Here is an 18,857-nt window from a genome sequence, read left to right as displayed (position 1 = left end):
CAGTATCTTCAGGGCAGGGGAACCACTGAGTGTATAACTGATCGCAGCCAGAGTCAGTACCTTCAGGGGAGGGGAATAAGTGAGTGTAGAACTGAACCCAGCCAGAGTCAGTACCTTCAGGGCAGAGGAACCAGTGAGTGTAGAACTGAACCCAGCCAGAGTCAGCACCTTCAGGGGAGGGGAACCAGTGAGTGTGGAACTCACCCCAGCCAGAGTCAGTACCTTCAGAGGAGGGGAACCAGTGAGTGTAGAAATGAACCCAGCCAGAGTCAATACCTTCAGGGGTGCAGAAACCGTGAATGTAGAACTGAACTCAGCCGGAGTCAGTAACTTCAGGGGAGCTGAACCAGTGAGTGTAGAACAGAACCCAGCCAGAGTCAGCACCTTCAGGGGAGTGAATCAATGAGTGTAGAACTGAACCCAGCCAGAGTCAACACATTCAGGGGAGGGGAATCAGTGAGTGCAGCACTGAACCCAGCCAGAGTCAGCACCTTCAGGGGAGGGTAACCACTGAGTGCAGAACTGAACCCAGCCACAGTCAGTACCTTCAGGGGAGGGGAACCAGTGAGTGCAGAACTGAACACAGCCAGATTCATTACCTTCAAGGGAGGGGTACCAGTGAATGTAGAACTTAACCCAGGCAGAGTCAGCACCTTGAGGGGAAGGGAACCAGTGAATGTAGAACTGAACCCAGCCAGAGTCAGCACCTTCAGGGGAGGGGAACCAGTGAGTGTCGAACGGAACTCAGCCAGAGTCAGTAGCTTCAGGGCAGGGGAACCAGTGAGTGTATAACTGATCCCAGCCAGAGTCAGTACATTCAGGGGAGGGGAATAAGTGAGTGTAGAACTGAACCCAGCCAGAGTCAGTACCTTCAGGGCAGGGGAACCAGTGAGTGTAGAACTGAACCCAGACAGAGTCAGCACCTTCAGGGGAAGGGAACCAGTGAGTGTACAACTGAACTCAGCCAGAGTCAGCACCTTCAGCGGAGGGGAACCAGTGAGTGTAGAACTGAACCCAGCCAGAGTCAGTACCTTCAGGCAGGGGAACCAGTGAGTGTATAACTGATCCCAGCCAGAGTCAGTACCTTCAGGGGAGGGGAACAATTGAGTGAAGAACTGAACCCAGCCAGAGTCAGCACCTTCAGGGGAGGGGAACCAGTGAGTGTAGTACTGAACCCAGCCAGAATCAGTACCTTCAGGGAAGTGGAACAAGTGAGTGTAGAACTGAACCCAGCCAGAGTCAGCACCTTCAGGGGAGGGGAACCAGTGAGTGTAGTACTGAACCCAGTTAGAGTCAGTACCTTAAGGGCAGGGGAACCAATGAGTGTAGAACTGAACCCAGCCATAGTCCGTACCTTCAGGGGAGGATGGGAACCAGTGCGTATAGAACTGAACCCAGCCAGAGTCAGCACCTTCAGGGGAGGGGAACCAGTGAGTGTAGAATTGAACCCAGCCAGATTCAGCACTTTTAGGGGAAGGGAACCAGTGAGTGGAAAACTGAACGCAGCCAGAGTCAGCACATTCAGGGCAGGGGAACCAGTGAGTGTAGAACTGAACCCAGCCAGAAACAGTACCTTCAGGACAGGGGAATCAGTGAGTCTATAACTGATCCCAGCCAGAGTCAGTACCTTCAGGGGAGGGGAATAAGTGAGTGTAGAACTGAACCCAGACAGAGTCAGTACCTTCAGGGCTGGAGAACCAGTCAGTGTAGAACTGAACCCAGCCCGAGTCAGCAACTTCAGGGGAGGGGAACCAGTGAGTGTAGTACTGAACCCAGCCAGAGTCAGTACCTTCAGGGGAGGGGAACAAGTGAGTGTAGAACTGAACCCAGCCAGAGTCAGCACCTTCAGGGGAGGGGTACCAGTGAATGTAGAACTGAACCCAGCCAGAGTTTGCACCTTCAGGGGACGGGAACCAGTGAGTGTGGAACTCACCCCAGCCAGAGTCAGTATCTTCAGAGGAGGGGAACCAGTGAGTGTAGAACTGAACCCAGCCAGAGACAGTACCTCAGGAGAGGGGAACAAGTGAGTGTAGAACTGAACCCAGCCAGAGACACCACCTTCAGAGGAGGGGAATCCATGATTGTAGAATTGAATCCAGCCAGAGTCAACACGTTCAGGGGAGGGGAAACAGTGAGTGCAGCACTGAACCCAGCCAGAGTCAGCATCTTCAGGGGAGGGGAACCAGTGAGTGTAGAACTGAACCCAGCCAGAGTCAGCACCTTCAGGGGAGGGTAACCAGTCAGTGTAGAACTGAACCCAGCCTGAGTCAGTACCTTCAAGGGAGGTGAACCAGTGAGTGCAGAACTGAACCCAGCCAGATGCATTACCTTTATGGGAGGGGTACCAGTGAATGTGGAACTTAACACAGCCAGAGTCAGCACCTTCAGGGGAAGGGAACCAGTGAGTGTAGAACTGGACCCAGCCAGAGTCAGCACCTTCAGTGTCGGGGAACCAGTGAGTGTAGAACTGAACACAGCCAGAGTCAGTATCTTCAGGGCAGGGGAACCACTGAGTGTATAACTGATCGCAGCCAGAGTCAGTACCTTCAGGGGAGGGGAATAAGTGAGTGTAGAACTGAACCCAGCCAGAGTCAGTACCTTCAGGGCAGAGGAACCAGTGAGTGTAGAACTGAACCCAGGCAGAGTCAGCACCTTCAGCGGAGGGGAACCAGTGAGTGTAGTACTGAACCCAGCCAGAGTCAGTACCTTCAGGGGAAGGGAACCAGTGAGTGTAGAACTGAACCCAGCCAGAGTCAGCACCTTCAGGGGCGGGGTACCAGTGAATGTAGGACTGAACCCAGCCAGAGTTAGCACCTTCAGGGGAGGGGAACCAGTGAGTGTGGAACTCACCCCAGCCAGAGTCAGTACCTTCAGAGGAGGGGAACCAGTGAGTGTAGAAATGAACCCAGCCAGAGTCAATACCTTCAGGGGTGCAGAAACAGTGAATTTGGAACTGAACTCAGCCAGAGTCAGTAACTTCAGGGGAGCTGAACCAGTGAGTGTAGAACTGAACCCAGCCAGAAACAGTACCTTCAGGACAGGGGTATCAGTGAGTCTATAACTGATCTCAGCCAGAGTCAGTACCTTCAGGGGAGGGGAATAAGTGAGTGTAGAACTGAACCAAGCCAGAGTCAGTACCTTCAGGGCTGGTGAACCAGTCAGTGTAGAACTGAACCCAGCATGAGTCAGCAACTTCAGGGGAGGGGAACCAGTGAGTGTAGTACTGAACCCAGCCAGAGTCAGTACCTTCAGGGGAGGGGAACAAGTGAGTGTAGAACTGAACCCAGCCAGAGTCAGCACCTTCAGGGGAGGGGTACCAGTGAATGTAGAACTGAACCCAGCCAGAGTTTGCACCTTCAGGGGACGGGAACCAGTGAGTGTGGAACTCACCCCAGCCAGAGTCAGTATCTTCAGAGGAGGGGAACCAGTGAGTGGAGAACTGAACCCAGCCAGAGACAGTACCTCAGGGGAGGGGTACCAATGAGTGTAGAACTGAACCCAGCCAGAGTCAGCACCTTCAGAGGAGGGGAATCCATGATTGTAGAATTGAATCCAGCCAGAGTCAACACGTTCAGGGGAGGGGAAACAGTGAGTGCAGCACTGAACCCAGCCAGAGTCAGCATCTTCAGGGGAGGGGAACCAGTGAGTGTAGAACTGAACCCAGCCAGAGTCAGCACCTTCAGGGGAGGGTAACCAGTCAGTGTAGAACTGAACCCAGCCTGAGTCAGTACCTTCAGGGGAGGTGAACCAGTGAGTGCAGAACTGAACCCAGCCAGATGCATTACCTTCATGGGAGGGGTACCAGTGAATGTGGAACTTAACACAGCCAGAGTCAGCACCTTCAGGGGAAGGGAACCAGTGAGTGTTGAACTGGACCCAGCCAGAGTCAGCACCTTCAGTGTCGGGGAACCAGTGAGTGTAGAACTGAACACAGCCAGAGTCAGTATCTTCAGGGCAGGGGAACCACTGAGTGTATAACTGATCGCAGCCAGAGTCAGTACCTTCAGGGGAGGGGAATAAGTGAGTGTAGAACTGAACCCAGCCAGAGTCAGTACCTTCAGGGCAGAGGAACCAGTGAGTGTAGAACTGAACCCAGCCAGAGTCAGCACCTTCAGGGGAGGGGAACCAGTGAGTGTGGAACTCACCCCAGCCAGAGTCAGTACCTTCAGAGGAGGGGAACCAGTGAGTGTAGAAATGAACCCAGCCAGAGTCAATACCTTCAGGGGTGCAGAAACCGTGAATGTAGAACTGAACTCAGCCGGAGTCAGTAACTTCAGGGGAGCTGAACCAGTGAGTGTAGAACTGAACCCAGCCAGAGTCAGCACCTTCAGGGGAGTGAATCAATGAGTGTAGAACTGAACCCAGCCAGAGTCAACACGTTCAGGGGAGGGGAATCAGTGAGTGCAGCACTGAACCAAGCCAGAGTCAGCACCTTCAGGGGAGGGTAACCAGTCAGTGTAGAACTGAACCCAGCCTGAGTCAGTACCTTCAGGGGAGGTGAACCAGTGAGTGCAGAACTGAACCCAGCCAGATGCATTACCTTTATGGGAGGGGTACCAGTGAATGTGGAACTTAACACAGCCAGAGTCAGCACCTTCAGGGGAAGGGAACCAGTGAGTGTAGAACTGGACCCAGCCAGAGTCAGCACCTTCAGTGTCGGGGAACCAGTGAGTGTAGAACTGAACACAGCCAGAGTCAGTATCTTCAGGGCAGGGGAACCACTGAGTGTATAACTGATCGCAGCCAGAGTCAGTACCTTCAGGGGAGGGGAATAAGTGAGTGTAGAACTGAACCCAGCCAGAGTCAGTACCTTCAGGGCAGAGGAACCAGTGAGTGTAGAACTGAACCCAGGCAGAGTCAGCACCTTCAGCGGAGGGGAACCAGTGAGTGTAGTACTGAACCCAGCCAGAGTCAGTACCTTCAGGGGAAGGGAACCAGTGAGTGTAGAACTGAACCCAGCCAGAGTCAGCACCTTCAGGGGCGGGGTACCAGTGAATGTAGGACTGAACCCAGCCAGAGTTAGCACCTTCAGGGGAGGGGAACCAGTGAGTGTGGAACTCACCCCAGCCAGAGTCAGTACCTTCAGAGGAGGGGAACCAGTGAGTGTAGAAATGAACCCAGCCAGAGTCAATACCTTCAGGGGTGCAGAAACAGTGAATGTGGAACTGAACTCAGCCAGAGTCAGTAACTTCAGGGGAGCTGAACCAGTGAGTGTAGAACTGAACCCAGCCAGAGACAGTACCTCAGGGGAGGGGTACCAATGAGTGGAGAACTGAACCCAGCCAGAGTCAGCACCTTCAGGGGAGGGAATCAATGAGTGTAGAACTGAACCCAGCCAGAGTCAACACGTTCAGGGGAGGGGAATCAGTGAGTGCAGCACTGAACCCAGCCAGAGTCAGCACCTTCAGGGGAGGGTAACCACTGAGTGCAGAACTGAACCCAGCCACAGTCAGTACCTTCAGGGGAGGGGAACCAGTGAGGGCAGAACTGAACACAGCCAGATTCATTACCTTCAAGGGAGGGGTACCAGTGAATGTAGAACTTAACCCAGCCAGAGTCAGCACCTTGAGGGGAAGGGAACCAGTGAATGTAGAACTGAACCCAGCCAGAGTCAGCACCTTCAGGGGAGGGGAACCAGTGAGTGTCGAACGGAACTCAGCCAGAGTCAGTAGCTTCAGGGCAGGGGAACCAGTGAGTGTATAACTGATCCCAGCCAGAGTCAGTACCTTCAGGGGAGGGGAATAAGTGAGTGTAGAACTGAACCCAGCCAGAGTCAGTACCTTCAGGGCAGGGGAACCAGTGAGTGTAGAACTGAACCCAGACAGAGTCAGCACCTTCAGGGGAGGGTAACAAGTGAGTGTAGACCTGAACCCAGCCAGAGTCAGCACCTTCAGGGGAGGGGTACCAGTGAGAGTAGAACTGAACCTAGCCAGAGTCAGCACCTTCAGGGGAGGGGAACCAGTGAGTGTAGTACTGAACCCAGTTAGAGTCAGTACCTTAAGGGCAGGGGAACTAGTGAGTGTAGAACTGAACCCAGCCATAGTCCGTACCTTCAGGGGAGGATGGGAACCAGTGAGTGTAGAACTGAACCCAGCCATAGTCCGTACCTTCAGGGGAGGATGGGAACCAGTGCGTATAGAACTGAACCCAGCCAGAGTCAGCACCTTCAGGGGAGGGGCACCAGTGAGTGTAGAATTGAACCCAGCCAGATTCAGCACTTTTAGGGGAAGGGAACCAGTGAGTGGAGAACTGAACGCAGCCAGAGTCAGCACATTCAGGGCAGGGGAACCAGTGAGTGTAGAACTGAACCCAGCCAGAAACAGTACCTTCAGGACAGGGGAATCAGTGAGTCTATAACTGATCCCAGCCAGAGTCAGTACCTTCAGGGGAGGGGAATAAGTGAGTGTAGAACTGAACCCAGCCAGAGTCAGTACCTTCAGGGCTGGAGAACCAGTCAGTGTAGAACTGAACCCAGCATGAGTCAGCAACTTCAGGGGAGGGGAACCAGTGAGTGTAGTACTGAACCCAGCCAGAGTCAGTACCTTCAGGGGAGAGGAACAAGTGAGTGTAGAACTGAACCCAGCCAGAGTCAGCACCTTCAGGGGTGGGTACCAGTGAATGTAGAACTGAACCCAGCCAGAATTTGCACCTTCAGGGGACGGGAACCAGTGAGTGTGGAACTCACCCCAGCCAGAGTCAGTATCTTCAGAGGAGGGTAACCAGTCAGTGTAGAACTGAACCCAGCCTGAGTCAGTACCTTCAGGGGAGGTGAACCAGTGAGTGCAGAACTGAACCCAGCCAGATGCATTACCTTCATGGGAGGGGTACCAGTGAATGTGGAACTTAACACAACCAGAGTCAGCACCTACAGGGGAAGGGAACCAGTGAGTGTAGAACTGGACCCAGCCAGAGTCAGCACCTTCAGTGTCGGGGAACCAGTGAGTGTAGAACTGAACACAGCCAGAGTCAGTATCTTCAGGGCAGGGGAACCACTGAGTGTATAACAGATCGCAGCCAGAGTCAGTACCTTCAGGGGAGGGGAATAAGTGAGTGTAGAACTGAACCCAGCCAGAGTCAGTACCTTCAGGGCAGAGGAACCAGTGAGTGTAGAACTGAACCCAGCCAGAGTCAGCACCTTCAGGCGAGGGGAACCAGTGAGTGTGGAACTCACCCCAGCCAGAGTCAGTACCTTCAGAGGAGGGGAACCAGTGAGTGTAGAAATGAACCCAGCCAGAGTCAATACCTTCAGGGGTGCAGAAACCGTGAATGTAGAACTGAACTCAGCCAGAGTCAGTAACTTCAGGGGAGCTGAACCAGTGAGTGTAGAACTGAACCCAGCCAGAGTCAGCACCTTCAGGGGAGTGAATCAATGAGTGTAGAACTGAACCCAGCCAGAGTCAACACGTTCAGGGGAGGGGAATCAGTGAGTGCAGCACTGAACCCAGCCAGAGTCAGCACCTTCAGGGGAGGGTAACCACTGAGTGCAGAACTGAACCCAGCCACAGTCAGTACCTTCAGGGGAGGGGAACCAGTGAGTGCAGAACTGAACACAGCCAGATTCATTACCTTCAAGGGAGGGGTACCAGTGAATGTAGAACTTAACCCAGCCAGAGTCAGCACCTTGAGGGGAAGGGAACCAGTGAATGTAGAACTGAACCCAGCCAGAGTCAGCACCTTCAGGGGAGGGGAACCAGTGAGTGTCGAACGGAACTCAGCCAGAGTCAGTCGCTTCAGGGCAGGGGAACCAGTGAGTGTATAACTGATCCCAGCCAGAGTCAGTACCTTCAGGGGAGGGGAATAAGTGAGTGTAGAACTGAACCCAGCCAGAGTCAGTACCTTCAGGGCAGGGGAACCAGTGAGTGTAGACCTGAACCCAGACAGAGTCAGCACCTTCAGGGGAGGGTAACCAGTGAGTGCAGAACTGAACTTAGCCAGAGTCAGTACCTTGAGGGGAGGGGAACCAGTGAGTGCAGAACTGAACCCAGCCAGATGCATTACCTTCATGGGAGGGGTACCAGTGAATGTGGAACTTAACACAGCCAGATTCAGCACCTTCAGGGGAAGGGAACCAGTGAGTGTAGAACTGGACCCAGCCAGAGTCAGCACCTTCAGTGTCGGGGAACCAGTGAGTATAGAACTGAACCCAGCCAGAGTCAGTACCTTCAGGGCAGGAGAACCACTGAGTGTATAACTGATCACAGCCAGAGTCAGTACCTTCAGGGGAGGGGAATAAGTGAGTGTAGAACTGAACCCAGCCAGAGTCAGTACCTTCAGGGCAGAGGAACCAGTGAGTGTAGAACAGAACCCAGCCAGAGTCCGTATCTTCAGGGGAGGGGAACAATGAGTGTAGAACTAAACCCAGCCAGAGTCAGCACCTTCAGGGGAGGGGGACCAGTGAATGTAGAACTGAACCCAGCCAGAGTTAGCACATTCAGGGGAGGGAAACCAGTGAGTGTGGAACTCACCCCAGCCAGAGTCAGTACCTTCAGAGGAGGGGAACCAGTGAGTGTAGAAATGAACCCAGCCAGAGTCAGTACCTTCAGGGGAGCAGAAACAGTGAATGTAGAACTGAACTCAGCCAGAGTCAGTAACTTCAGGGGAGCTGAACCAGTGAGTGTAGAACTGAACCCAGCCAGAGACAGTACCTTCAGGGGAGGGAATCAATGAGTGTAGAACTGAACCCAGCCAGAGTCAACACGTTCAGGGGAGGGGAATCAGTGAGTGCAGCACTGAACCCAGCCAGAGTAAGCACCTTCAGGGGAGGGGAACCAGTGAGTGTAGAACTGAACCCAGACAGAGTCAGCACCTTCAGGGGAGGGTAACCAGTGAGTGTAGAACAGAACCCAGCCACAGTCAGTACCTTCAGGGGAGGGGAACCAGTGAGTGCAGAACTGAACACAGCCAGATTCATTACTTTCAAGGGAGGGGTACCAGTGAATGTAGAACTTAACCCAGCCAGAGTCAGCACCTTCAGGGGAAGGGAACCAGTGAATGTAGAACTGAACCCAGCCAGAGTCAGCACCTTCAGGGGTGGGGAACCAGTGAGTGTAGAACTGAACTCAGCCAGAGTCAGTAGCTTCAGGGCAGGTTAGCCAGTGAGTGTATAACTGATCCCAGCCAGAGTCAGTACCTTCAGGGGAGGGGAATAAGTGAGAGTAGAACTGAACTCAACCAGAGTCAGTACCTTCAGGGCAGGGGAACCAGTGAGTGTAGAACTGAACCCAGCCAGAGTCAGCACCTTCAGGGGAGGGTAACCAGTGAGTGTAGAACTGAACCCAGCCTGAGTCAGTACCTTCAGGGGAGGGGAACCCGTGAGTGCAGAACTGAACTCAGCCAGAGTCAGTAACTTCAGGGGAGCTGAACCAGTGAGTGTCGAACTGAACCCAGCCAGAGACAGTACCTCAGGGGAGGGGTACCAATGAGTGGAGAACTGAACCCAGCCAGAGTCAGCACCTTCAGGGGAGGGAATCAATGAGTCTAGAACTGAACCCAGCCAGAGTCAACACGTTCGGGGGAGGGGAATCAGTGAGTGTAGCACTGAAACCAGCCAGAGTCAGCACCTTCAGGGGAGGGGAACCAGTGAGTGGAGAACTGAACCCAGCCAGAGTCAGCACCTTCAGGGGAGGGTAAACAGTGAGTGTAGAACTGAACCCAGCCAGAGTCAGTACCTTCAGGGGAGGGGAACAAGTGAGTGCAGAACTGAACCCAGCTAGAGTCAGCACCTTCAGGGGAGGGGTACAAGTGAATGTAGAACTGAACCCAGCCAGAGTTTGCAACTTCAGGGGACGGGAACCAGTGAGTGTGGAACTTACCCCAGCCAGAGTCAGTATCTTCAGAGGAGGGGAACCAGTGCGTGTAGAACTGAACCCAGCCAGAGACAGTACCTCAGGGGAGGGGTACCAATGAGTGTAGAACTGAACCCAGCCAGAGTCAGCACCTTCAGAGGAGGGGAATCCATGATTGTAGAATTGAATCCAGCCAAAGTCAACACGTTCAGGGGAGGGGAAACTGTGAGTGCAGCACTGAACCCAGCCAGAGTCAGCATCTTCAGGGGAGGTGAACCAGTGAGTGTAGAACTGAACCCAGCCACAGTCAGCACATTCAGGGGAGGGTAACCAGTCAGTGTAAAACTGAACCCAGCCTGAGTCAGTACCTTCAGGGGAGGTGAACCAGTGAGTGCAGAACTGAACCCAGCCAGATGCATTACCTTCATGGGAGGGGTACCAGTGAATGTGGAACTTAACACAGCCAGAGTCAGCACCTTCAGGGGAAGGGAACCAGTGAGTGTAGAACTGGACCCAGCCAGAGTCAGCACCTTCAGTGTCGGGGAACCAGTGAGTGTAGAACTGAACCCAGCCAGAGTCAGTATCTTCAGGGCAGGGGAACCACTGAGTGTATAACTGATCGCAGCCAGAGTCAGTAGCTTCAGGGTAGGGGAATAAGTGAGTGTAGAACTGAACCCAGCCAGAGTCAGTACCTTCAGGGCAGAGGAACCAGTGAGTGTAGAACTGAACCCAGCCAGAGTCAGCACCTTCAGCGGAGGGGAACCAGTGAGTGTAGTACTGAACCCAGCTGGAGTCAGTACCTTCAGGGGAGGGGAACAAGTGAGTGTAGAACTGAACCAAGCCAGAGTCAGCACCTTCAGGGGAGGGGTACCAGTGAATGTAGGACTGAACCCAGCCAGAGTTAGCACCTTCAGGGGAGGGGAACCAGTGAGTGCGGAACTCACCCCAGCCAGAGTCAGTACCTTCAGAGGAGGGGAACCAGTGAGTGTAGAAATGAACCCAGCCAGAGTCAGTACCTTCAGGGGTGCAGAAACAGTGAATGTAGAACTGAACTCAGCCAGAGTCAGTAACTTCAGGGGAGCTGAACCAGTGAGTGTAGAACTGAACCCAGCCAGAGACAGTACCTCAGGGGAGGGGTACCAATGAGTGGAGAACTGAACCCAGCCAGAGTCAGCACCTTCAGGGGAGGGAATCAATGAGTGTAGAACTGAACCCAGCCAGAGACAACACGTTCAGGGGAGGGGAATCAGTGAGTGCAGCACTGAACCCAGCCAGAGTCAGCACCTTCAGGGGAGGGTAACCACTGAGTGTAGAACTGAACCCAGCCACAGTCAGTACCTTCAGGGGAGGGGAACCAGTGAGTGCAGAACTGAACACAGCCAGATTCATTACCTTCAAGGGAGGGGTACCAGTGAATGTAGAACTTAACCCAACCAGAGTCAGCACCTTCAGGGGAGGGGAACCAATGAGTGTAGAACTGGACCCAGCCAGAGTCAGCACCTTCAGGGGAGGGTAACCAGTGAGTGTAGAACTGAACTCAGCCAGAGTCAGTAGCTTCAGGGCAGGGGAACCAGTGAGTGTTTAACTGATCCCAGCCAGAGTCAGTACCTTCAGGGGAGGGGAATAAGTGAGTGTAGAACTGAACCCAGCCAGAATCAGTACCTTCAGGGCAGGGGAACCAGTGAGTGTAGAACTGAACCCAGCCAGAGTCAGCACCTTCAGGGGAGGGTAACCAGTGAGAGTAGAACTGAACCCAGCCAGAGTCAGTACCTTCAGGGGAGGGGAACCAGTGAGTGCAGAACTGAACCCAGCCAGATGCATTACCTTCATGAGAGTGGTACCAGTGAATGTGGAACTTAACACAGCCAGAGTCAGCACCTTCAGGGGAAGGGAACCAGTGATTGTAGAACTGGACCCAGCCAGAGTCAGCACCCTCAGTGTCGGGGAACCAGTGAGTGTAGAACTGAACCCAGCCAGAGTCAGTACCTTCAGGGCAGGGGAACCACTGAGTGTATAACTGATCACAGCCAGAGTCAGTACCTTCAGGGGAGGGGAATAAGTGAGTGTAGAACTGAACCCAGCCAGAGTCAGTACCTTCAGGGCAGAGGAACCAGTGAGTGTAGAACTGAACCCAGCCAGATTCAGTAACTTCAGGGGAGGGGAACAATGAGTGTAGAACTAAACCCAGCCAGAGTCAGCACCTTCAGGGGAGGGGTACCAGTGAATGTAGAACTGAACCCAGCCAGAGTCAGTAACTTCAGGGGAGCTGAACCAGTGAGTGTAGAACTGAACCCAGGCAGAGACAGAACCTCAGGGGAGGGGTACCAATGAGTGGAGAACTGAACCCAGCCAGAGTCAGCACCTTCAGGGGAGGGAATCAATGAGTGTAGAACTGAACCCAGCCAGAGTCAACACGTTCAGGGGAGGGGAATCAGTGAGTGCAGCACTGAACCCAGCCAGAGTCAGCACCTTCAGGGGAGGGGAACCAGTGAGTGTAGAACTGGACCCAGCCAGAGTCAGCACCTTCAGGGGAGGGTAACCAGTGAGTGTAGAACTGAACCCAGCCACAGTCAGTACCTTCAGGGGAGGGGAGCCAGTGAGTGCAGAACTGAACACAGCCAGATTCATTACTTTCAAGGGAGGGGTACCAATGAATGTAGAACTTAACCCAGCCAGAGTCAGCACCTTCAGGGGAAGGGAACCAGTGAATGTAGAACTTAACCCAGCCAGAGTCAGCACCTTCAGGGGAGGGGAACCAGTGAGTGTAGAACTGAACTCAACCAGAGTCAGTACCTTCAGGGCAGGGGAACCAGTGAGTGTAGAACTGAACCCAGCCAGAGTCAGCACCTTCAGGGGAGGGTAACCAGTGAGTGTAGAACTGAACCCAGCCTGACTCAGTACCTTCAGGAGAGGGGAACCAGTGAGTGCAGAACTGAACCCTGCCAGATGCATTAGCTTCATGGGAGGGGTACCAGTGAATGTGGAACTTAACACAGCCAGAGTCAGCACCTTCAGGGGAAGGGAACCAGTGAGTGTAGAACTGGACCCAGCCAGAGTCAGCACCTTCAGTGTCGGGGAACCAATGAGTGTAGAACTGAACCCAGCCAGAGTCAGTACCTTCAGGGCAGGGGAACCACTGAGTGTATAACTGATCGCAGCCAGAGTCAGTACCTTCAGGGGAGGGGAATAAGTGAGTGTAGAACTGAACCCAGCCAGAGTCAGTACCTTCAGGGGAGGGGAACAAGTGAGTGTAGAACTGAACCCAGCCAGAGTCAGCACCTTCAGAGGAGGGGTACCAGTGAATGTAGAACTGATCCCAGCCAGAGTTAGCACCTTCAGGGGAGGGGAACCAGTGAGTGTGGAACTCACCCCAGCCAGAGTCAGTACCTTCAGAGGAGGGGAACCAGTGAGTGTAGAAATGAACCCAGCCAAAGTCAGTACCTTCAGGGGAGCAGAAACAGTGAATGTGGAACTGAACTCAGCCAGAGTCAGTAACTTCAGGGGAGCTGAACCAGTGAGTGTCGAACTGAACCCAGCCAGAGACAGTACCTCAGGGGAGGGGTACCAATGAGTGGAGAATTGAACCCAGCCAGAGTCAGCACCTTCAGGGGAGGGAATCAATGAGTGTAGAACTGAACCCAGCCAGAGTCAACACGTTCAGGGGAGGGGAATCAGTGAGTGTAGCACTGAACCCAGCCAGAGTCAGCACCTTCAGGGGAGGGGAACCAGTGAGTGTAGAACAGAACCCAGCCAGAGTCAGCACCTTCAGGGGAGGGTAACCAGTGAGTGTAGAACTGAACTCAGCCACAGTCAGTACCTTCAGGGGAGAGGAACCAGTGAGTGCAGAACTGAACACAGCCAGATTCATTACCTTCAAGGGAGGGGTACCAGTGAATGTAGAACTTAACCCAGCCACAGTCAGCACCTTCAGGGGAAGGGAACCAGTGAATGTAGAACTGAACCCAGCCAGAGTCAGCACCTTCAGGGGAGGGGAACCAGTGAGTGTAGAACTGAACTCAACCAGAGTCAGTAGCTTCAGGGCAGGGGAACCAGTGAGTGTATAACTGATCCCAGCCAGAGTCAGTACCTTCAGGGGAGGGGAATAAGTGAGTGTAGAACTGAACCCAGTCAGAGTCAGTACCTTCAGGGCAGGGGAACCAGTGTTTTTAGAACTGAACCCAGCCAGAGTCAGCACCTTCAGGGGAGGGTAACCAGTGAGTGTAGAACTGAACCCAGCCTGAGTAAGTACCTTCAGGGGAGGGGAACCAGTGAGTGCAGAACTGAACCCAGCCAGATGCATTACCTTCATGGGAGGGGTACCAGTGAATTTGGAACTTAACACAGCCAGAGTCAGCACCTTCAGGGGAAGGGAACCAGTGAGTGTAGAACTGGACCCAGCCAGAGTCAGCACCTTCAGTGTCGGGGAACCAGTGAGTGTAGAACTGAACCCAGCCAGAGTCAGTACCTTCAGGGCAGGGGAACCACTGAGTGTATAACTGATCGCAGCCAGAGTCAGTACCTTCAGGGGAGGGGAATAAGTGAGTGTAGAACTGAACCCAGCCAGAGTCAGTACCTTCAGGGCAGAGGAACCAGTGAGTGTAGAACTGAACCCAGCCAGAGTCAGCACCTTCAGCGGAGGGGAACCAGTGAGTGTAGTACTGAACCCAGCCAGAGTCAGTACCTTCAGGGGAGGGGAACAAGTGAGTGTAGAACTGAACCCAGCCAGAGTCAGCACCTTTAGGGGAGGGGTACCAGTGAATATAGAACTGAACCCAGCCAGAGTTAGCACCTTCAGGGGAGGGGAACCAGTGAGTGTGGAACTCACCCCAGCCAGAGTCAGTACCTTCAGAGGAGGGGAACCAGTGAGTGTAGAAATGAACCCAGCCAGAGTCAGTACCTTCAGGGGAGCAGAAACAGTGAATGTAGAACTGAACTCAGCCAGAGTCAGTAACTTCAGGGGAGCTGAACCAGTGAGTGTAGAACTGAACCCAGCCAGAGACAGTACCTCAGGGGAGGGGTACCATTGAGTGGAGAACTGAACCCAGCCAGAGTCAGCACCTTCAAGGGAGGGAATCAATGAGTGTCGAACTGAACCCAGCCAGAGTCAACACGTTCAGGGGAGGGGAATCAGTGAGTGCAGCACAGAAACCAGCCAGAATCAGCACCTTCAGGGGAGGGGAACCAGTGAGTGTAGAACTGAACCCAGCCAGAGTCAGCACCTTCAGGGGAGGGTAACCAGTGAGTGTAGAACTGAACCCAGCCAGAGTCAGAACCTTCAGGGGAGGGTAACCAGTGAGTGTAGAACTGAACCCAGCCACAGTCAGTACCTTCAGGGGAGAGGAACCAGTGAGTGCAGAACTGAACACAGCCAGATTCATTACCTTCAAGGGACGGGTACCAGTGAATGTAGAACTTAACCTAGCCAGAGTCAGCACCTTCAGGGGAAGGGAACCAGTGAATGTAGAACTGAACCCAGCCAGAGTCAGCACCTTCAGGGGAGGGGAACCAGTGAGTGTAGAACTGAACTCAGCCAGAGTCAGTAGCTTCAGGGCAGGGGAACCAGTGAGTGTATAACTGATCCCAGCCAGAGTCAGTACCTTCAGGGGAGGGGAATAAGTGAGTGTAGATCTGAACCCAGCCAGAGTCAGTACCTTCAGGGCAGGGGAACCAGTGAGTGTAGAACTGAACCCAGCCAGAGTCAGCACCTTCAGGGGAGGGTAACCAGTGAGTGTAGAACTGAACCCAGCCTGAGTAAGTACCTTCAGGGGAGTGGAACCAGTGAGTGCAGAACTGAACCCAGCCAGATGCATTACCTTCATGGGAGGGGTACCAGTGAATGTGGAACTTAACACAGCCAGAGTCAGCACCTTCAGGGGAAGGGAACCAGTGAGTGAAGAATTGGACCCAGCCAGAGTCAGCACCTTCAGTGTCGGGGAACCAGTGAGTGTAGAACTGAACCCAGCCAGAGTCAGTACCTTCAGGGCAGGGGAACCACTGAGTGTTTAACTGATCGCAGCCAGAGTCAGTACCTTCAGGGGAGGGGAATAAGTGAGTGTAGAACTGAACCCAGCCAGAGTCAGTACCTTCAGGGCAGAGGAACCAGTGAGTGTAGAACTGAACCCAGCCAGAGTCAGCACCTTCAGCGGAGGGGAACCAGTGAGTGTGGAACTCACCCCAGCCAGAGTCAGTACCTTCAGGGGCGGGGAACCAGTGAGTGTAGAAATGAACCCAGCCAGAGTCAGTACCTTCAGGGGAGCAGAAACAGTGAATGTAGAACTGAACTCAGCCAGAGTCAGTAACTTCAGGGGAGCTGAACCAGTGAGTGTAGAACTGAACCCAGCCAGAGACAGTACCTCAGGGGAGGGGTACCAATGAGTGGAGAACTGAACCCAGCCAGAGTCAGCACCTTCAAGGGAGGGAATCAATGAGTGTAGAACTGAACCCAGCCAGAGTCAACACGTTCAGGGGAGGGGAATCAGTGAGTGCAGCACTGAACCCAGCCAGAGTCAGCACCTTCTGGGGAGGGGAACCAGTGAGTGTAGAACTGAAACCAGCCAGAGTCAGCACCTTCAGGGGAGGGTAACCAGTGAGTGTAGAACAGAACCCAGCCACAGTCAGTATCTTCAGGGAAGGGGAACCAGTGAGTGCAGAACTGATCACAGCCAGATTCATTACCTTCAAGGGAGAGGTACCAGTGAATGTAGAACTTAACCCAGCCAGAGTCAGCACCTTCAGAGGAAGGGAAGTAGTGAATGTAGAACTGAACCCAGCCAGAGTCAGCACCTTCAGGGGAGTGGAACCAGTGAGTGTAGAACTGAACTCAGCCAGAGTCAGTAGCTTCAGGGCAGGGGAACCAGTGAGTGTATAACTGATCCCAGCCAGAGTCAGTACCTTCAGGGGAGGGGAATAAGTGAGTGTAGAACTGAACCCAGCCAGAGTCAGTACCTTCAGGGCAGGGGAACCAGTGAGTGTAGAACTGAACCCAGCCAGAGTCAGCACGTTCAGGGGAGGGTAACCAGTGAGTGTAGAACTGGACCCAGCCAGAGTCAGCACCTTCAGTGTCGGGGAACCAGTGAGTGTAGAACTGAACCCAGCCAGAGTCAGTACCTTCAGGGCAGGGGAACCACTGAGTGTAGAACTGAACCCAGCCAGAGTCAGTACCTACAGGGCAAAGGAACCAGTGAGTGTAGAACTGAACCCAGCCAGAGACAGTACCTCAGGGGAGGGGTACCAATGAGTGGAGAACTGAACCCAGCCAGAGTCAGCACCTTCAGGGGAGGGAATCAATGAGTGTAGAACTGAACCCAGCCAAGGTCAACACGTTCAGGGGAGGGGAATCAGTGAGTGCAGCACTGAACCCAGCCAGAGTCAGCACCTTCAGGGGAGGGTAACCACTGAGTGTAGAACTGAACCCAGCCACAGTCAGTACCTTCAGGGGAGGGGAACCAGTGAGTGCAGAACTGAACACAGCCAGATTCATTACCTTCAAGGGAGGGGTACCAGTGAATGTAGAACTTAACCCAGCCAGAATCAGCAGCTTTCGGGGAAGGGAACCAGTGAGTGTAGAACTGAACCGAGCCAGAGTCAGCACCTTCAGGGAAGGGGAACCAGTGAGTGTAGAACTGAACTCAGCCAGAGTCAGTAGCTTCAGGGCAGGGGAACCAGTGAGTGTATAACCGATCCCAGCCAGAGTCAGTACCTTCAGGGGAGGGGAATAAGTGAGTGTAGAACTGAACCCAGCCAGAGTCAGTAACTTCAGGGCAGGGGAACCAGTGAGTGTAGAACTGAACCCAGCCAGATGCATTACCTTCATGAGAGGGGTAACAGTGAATGTGGATCTTAACACAGCCAGAGTCAGCACCTTCAGGGGAAGGGAACCAGTGAGTGTAGAACTGGACCCAGCCAGAGTCAGCACCTTCAGTGTCGGGGAACCAGTGAGTGTAGAGCTGAACCCAGCCAGAGTCAGTACCTTCAGGGCAGGGGAACCACTGAGTGTATAACTGATCACAGCCAGAGTCAGTACCTTCAGGGGAGGGGAATAAGTGAGTGTAGAACTGAACCCAGCCAGAGTCAGTACCTTCAGGGCAGAGGAACCAGTGAGTGTAGAACTGAACCCAGCCAGAGTCAGCACCTTCAGGGGAGGGGTACCAGTGAATGTACAACTGAACCCAGCCAGAGTTAGCACCTTCAGGGGAGGGGAACCAGTGAGTGTGGAACTCACCCCAGCCAGAGTCAGTACCTTCAGAGGAGAGGAACCAGTGAGTGTAGAAATGAACCCAGCCAGAGTCAGTACCTTCAGGGGAGCAGAAACAGTGAATGTAGAACTGAACTCAGCCAGAGTCAGTAACTTCAGGGGAGCTGAACCAGTGAGTGTAGAACTGACCCCAGCCAGAGACAGTACCTCAGGGGAGGGGTACCAATGAGTGGAGAACTGAACCCAGCCAGAGTCAGCAACTTCAGAGGAGGGAATCAATGAGTGTAGAACTGAACCCAGCCAGAGTCAACACGTTCAGGGGAGGGGAATCAGTGAGTGCAGCACTGAACCCAGCCAGAGTCAGCACCTTCAGGGGAGGGGAACCTGTGAGTGTAGAACTGGACCCAGCCAGAGTCAGCACCTTCAGGGGAGGGTAACCAGTGAGTGTAGAACTGAACCCAGCCACAGTCAGTACCTTCAGGGGAGGGGAACCAGTGAGTGCAGAACTGAACACAGCCAGATTCATTACTTTCAAGGGAGGGGTACCAGTGAATGTAGAACTTAACCCAGCCAGAGTCAGCACCTTCAGGGGAAGGGAACCAGTGAATGTTGAACTGAACCCAGCCAGAGTCAGCACCTTCAGGGGAGGGGAACCAGTGAGTGTAGAACTGAACTCAGGCAGAGTCAGTAGCTTCAGGGCAGGGGAACCAGTGAGTGTATAACTGATCCCAGCCAGAGATAGCACCTTCAGGGGAGGGTAACCAGTGAGTGTAGAACTGAACCCAGCCTGAGTCAGTACCTTCAGGGGAGGGGAACCAGTGAGTGCAGAACTGAACCCAGCCAGATGCATTACCTTCATGGGAGGGGTACCAGTGAAT

This window comes from Pristiophorus japonicus, chromosome 9 (genome assembly GCF_044704955.1).
Source record: "Pristiophorus japonicus isolate sPriJap1 chromosome 9, sPriJap1.hap1, whole genome shotgun sequence".
Classification (NCBI taxonomy): Eukaryota; Metazoa; Chordata; class Chondrichthyes; family Pristiophoridae; genus Pristiophorus; species Pristiophorus japonicus.
This window is presented reverse-complemented; position numbering follows the sequence as displayed.